The sequence below is a fragment of the Oryzias melastigma genome, linkage group LG2 (assembly GCF_002922805.2).
Source record: "Oryzias melastigma strain HK-1 linkage group LG2, ASM292280v2, whole genome shotgun sequence".
Classification (NCBI taxonomy): Eukaryota; Metazoa; Chordata; class Actinopteri; order Beloniformes; family Adrianichthyidae; genus Oryzias; species Oryzias melastigma.
Genome location: NC_050513.1, coordinates 17,707,139 through 17,711,523, shown reverse-complemented (window position 1 = coordinate 17,711,523; position 4,385 = coordinate 17,707,139). Strand labels below are relative to the sequence as shown.

At 41.6% G+C, this 4,385-nt stretch overlaps 1 protein-coding gene across 1 annotated transcript in view; it reads right to left on the bottom strand.

Annotated features, from left to right (window-relative positions):
- sh3bp4a (SH3-domain binding protein 4a) overlaps positions 1-3,424 on the bottom strand; it is a 29,924-nt gene extending 26,500 nt beyond the window's left edge. Inside the window, exon 1 of the mRNA XM_024289242.2 lies at positions 3,117-3,424. The gene's annotated coding sequence lies outside the window, so the exon portion shown is untranslated. The remainder of the gene's footprint in view (positions 1-3,116) is intronic.
- Between the last annotated feature and the right edge of the window lie 961 nt (positions 3,425-4,385).

Below are 4,385 nucleotides of genomic sequence, written 5' to 3'. Positions count from 1 at the left end.
TATGTGCAGTACATCTAAAGGTATAAAAGACACATATGTATATTATATATATATATATAAACACTATTTATATGCAGTATATGTAAAGATATAAAAGACACATTTCTTTGAATTTTCTTGATTATTTTTACTCTTTTATCTGAATTTGTCTTTCAAAACATTCGTCTTGACATCTTCATGCCTGAATTTATTTCCATTTATAAGAAAAGGTGATGCTAGATTAAGTGGGGTCCTGGTACATTACCAGATAGGGACAAATGGAGTGAGGGGGTTAATCATTTTCAAAAATTCTTTGAGTTTTTTAATGCATAACGCCTTTAAAAAAAAAAAAAAAACTCAAATCCAGCTCTCAAGCACGGCAGAGGAAGGCTAATGATTTGACATTTGTGGTGGTAAAATGTTCAAACTCGAAGCTCACAAACAAGTCCAGTTCTGACATAAGGTGTGAGACATCACAAAATAAAGATTTTTTCAGAGGATCCGATCTATGAAGCGAGAAAATTAGGCCCCCAGGAGGGAGCGGCGTGGAGGGGGTGAGATCAATGAAAAGAGATGAAAAAAATGCAGCAAATGGTGTAGAAAAGGAGGTCTGGGGGAGGTTTTCTGAGAGTTTGTAGATCACAGACACACTCAGCATCAAACGGCGTTCCTTCCATTATTGAGGAATTTCCACTTCAGAGGGAAAAGAAAGAAGCAAAGAGGCAGGAACCCGCCGCCGCGGCAAACAGCTGCGAGGCCCAAACAAGCGCACGAGCTGGTTCCAGTCAGCCAGAAAGGCGGGCCCTCGTCCGCAGCTTTAATTAGCGCCGTGTCAGCCGGCCGGCCCCCTAATCCCTGGATGAATATTACGGTAATAACTGCTTCCAGCAGCCGCGAGCTGAGCTAATCACTTTCCCATCAGTGCTGCTGGAAATCTGCAAACTGCAGTCTCGAAGTCGTCAGGTAGGTTCTCCACAGAACCTTTCAGTTTCAGAGAAGCACACCTGCATGACGGGGGGTGCTTAACGTAACACATCAAAGCCTGGTTGGGGTCCGGTAAGGTTCACACTGGTTCTGTTCAGGCCAAAACACAACCAGTAAAAGATAGACATGAAAAGACGCTCTGAAAAAGGAGATCTGTGGCAGTGGTTCCAACTTTTATCGGTACCAAATCGGTACCAGGTTTAGGACGTGGTATCGGTCCGCATTCGATACCACGAGGGCACCAGTAGGCTACCGGGGTCCCGAGGTTTAAGTCTGCATTGTTGCTATAGTAACACTGACTAAAACCAATACAGACGAATCACTGCCTATCCACGATTCTGGCTCCAACATGGCATCGTGCGTATTTTGCAAAAACGATGGTGACTGCGATGACCTAATTTCATCGGGTCGGAAGCGAGCCATTTTGTACAGATGGCATCACACTCGGTCCAGTTCTCGTATACAGTCAATGATTTGAAATGTTTTATTGATAGATTTTGTGTAGCCCACTTTCAAGTAGTAGGGGTGTGGACTTCCAACAAGCTCACTCCTGATTGGAGAGAGTGGTTGCTATAGAAATGTTGACTCAAAACCAACTCAGACCAATCACTGCTTACTGACGATTCCTGGTTTCAACATGGAGGCATATATAGCAAAAACAACGGCGACTGTGATGAATTAGTTTTGTTGGGAAGTTGGAAGTAAGCCATTTTTTATGGATGATATCACACTCACTCAGTCCATTTATCATATACAGTCAATGGTTTTGAAACGTTTGATTGATAGATTTTGTGTAGCCCACTTTCAAGTACTAGGGGTGTGGACTTCCAACAAGCTCACTCCTGATTGGAGAGGGTGGTTGCTATAGAAACGTTGACTCAACTGAGTCGGGCCAATTTCTGCTTGCCAACGACTGGGGACTGCAAAGACTTGGCTTTGTTAGGAGTCTGAAGTAAGCCATTATGCAAGGATTAAAATCACTCGGTCCAGTTCTCCTATACAGTCAAGGACTTCGAAACATTTGATTGACAGATTTTGTATACTCAACTTTTTTTATAGCCCGCCGAGAGAGCAGTTTTTATAGAAAGGTTGACTCAACTTACTCGACCAATCACTGCTTAGGGACGATTTCTGGTTCCAACATGGCGGCCTCCATATTGCAAAAACGAAGGCGACTGCGACAACTTAATTTTGTTGGGAAGTCAGAAGAATGCCATTTTTTATGGATGACAACACAATCACTCTATCCAGTTCTCATATACAGTCAATAGTTTCGAAATTTCATATAGCCTTCATTCAAGTACTAGGGGGCTGGACTTCAAACAAGCTCTCTCCTGATTGGAGAGAGTGGTTACTATAGAAACGTCGACTCAACTGACTCCGACCAAGCTTACGGACGATTTCTGGTTCCAACATGGCGACGTCCGTATAGCAAAAAAAAGGGCGAATGAATTAGCTTCAGTTCGTTGGAGTCTCTCTCTGTCCAGTTCTCCTATTTCATTATTTGAGGCAGGAAAACAACTAATTATGGGATGTTTTCATCTTTTATCCACCTGTTGTGGGTGGAGACCACTCGTTTTTCCTTGTTTTTACAGGATGGAATGAAGTGATGATCACCACAGGATGATATCAGGAGGAAAAGTACAGAAAAGAGGACAAGTTAGATGAATCAAACCAGGGAAAAAGTTTGAGGATTTGACGAAGACGCTGCAGGGATGTGGAGGGTCGTTGAGGAAGACGAGAGTCCTGAACCTGCAGCTGAGGCAGAGGATTTTCAGCTTATCAGATGACCTTCTTCGCTTGTAAAGAGGCTGCAGAAGAGCGCGTGCACGCGGCACAACTTCAATGAGAAATTGCCTTCGTTTACACCCGAGTGCGTATGTGTGACACAATTCCATTCATGAAAAACAATTATTTAAAAATATGCTTAAAATTAAAAAGTATTTGAAAGAAGTATTTCCGTTAAATACAACTCATTTTTTACTATAAAATATTTAAAAAATGGCAGACATGTGAACATAATTTCGCCAAAATGAAGCCGAATTTTAATTTAGATTTAAATAAACCGATTTAAGACCACAATAAGGCGGGAAACTGGTTCAAATGGGGTCAAAAGTAGCAAAAACCCTAAAACCCACTGTTTTTCTGCTGACCTCTCAGACGGGGGAGAGCCTGCGGAGCCCCCGCCGCCCTCCTTCTGCCCCTCCGCCGCTCCGCCGGGGAGTCATGAGTCCAAAAGTTCCGACCCAGAAGACTTGGTTCGAGCGGAGACCGAGAGGCAGGAGTCGAAGTTTTCCGCTCACTGAGACCCGGGAAAGAAGAGCCGCGCGGCCGCTCCGCTCCGTTCTGACGGGAGACTGAGAAGATGTGAAGGGGTGACGTCACGCGAAGGGGCGGGGCGAACGCATGGGCACGCTTTTTTTCTCCCTCCAGGGGCGTTTCACATGGAGTGAGGGGGTCCCAGCCCAAACAGTTTGCTTTTGTTTTAGGGTGTCCAAATCAATGCTTTGGCCATTTCCCAGAAGTCGCTGCGAAAACTAGAATACATCAAGTTAACTAGATTGACCAATATAGACCACAATGCATTGCGTTTCAATGATACATCAGTAGGGTAAAAAATGTTTTTACATTTATTTTATGTAAAGCTGTCAATTATCATAACACATAAAAAAGTATTCGTAAAATGTTTGCATTTTCCAAACTATATGGCCTGTAGTAAAAAAAATAAAATATAGATAGAGCGTTTATTATCCTTTACATAAAGTAATTTGAGTTTACTGATATCAAAGCAATTTTGAGAGGTACAGGACACTGTCAAAATGGTTAGTTGGGTATAATTGTGAATACGCTAGCGTAGCTAATGTGTAGCGGTGTCAGACTGATTTTTTTAACGTGTAGTTAAGATTCCGTGTTATTGTAAATACACTAACATTACTGGATAACATGTAGTGGTATCTACGTGTTGCTAACAAGGTGTCAGTGTAATCATACTTAAGTTTGTTTTAGCAATATCGTTTTTTTTTCAAGTTGCAAACAAGATTAGGGATTTTTGTAAATACGCCAATGCTGCTAACATGTGTAGCAGGGCTGTATTGTGTTTTTATTATTTTCTTTAACTTGTTATTGACAACGTCAGGAGTTAGCGTAGACACAGTAGTGTGATTTAGCGGTATCCGTTTTTTTATACAAATTGCAAAAAAGATTCAATCTTATTTTAAATACACTAACATTAGTGCCTAACATGTAATAGTATCAATTTTTTTTTTATGTTGCTAACAAGCTGTTAGCGTAATCACGGTTAAGTTTATTTTAGTCGTATCAGTTGTTTTTTTGTCTTTTGTTTTTGCTAGTTGCAAACAAAATTGGGTACTTTTGTAACTACGTCAATGCAGCTAACGGTGTTTTGACGTGTTTTTATGATT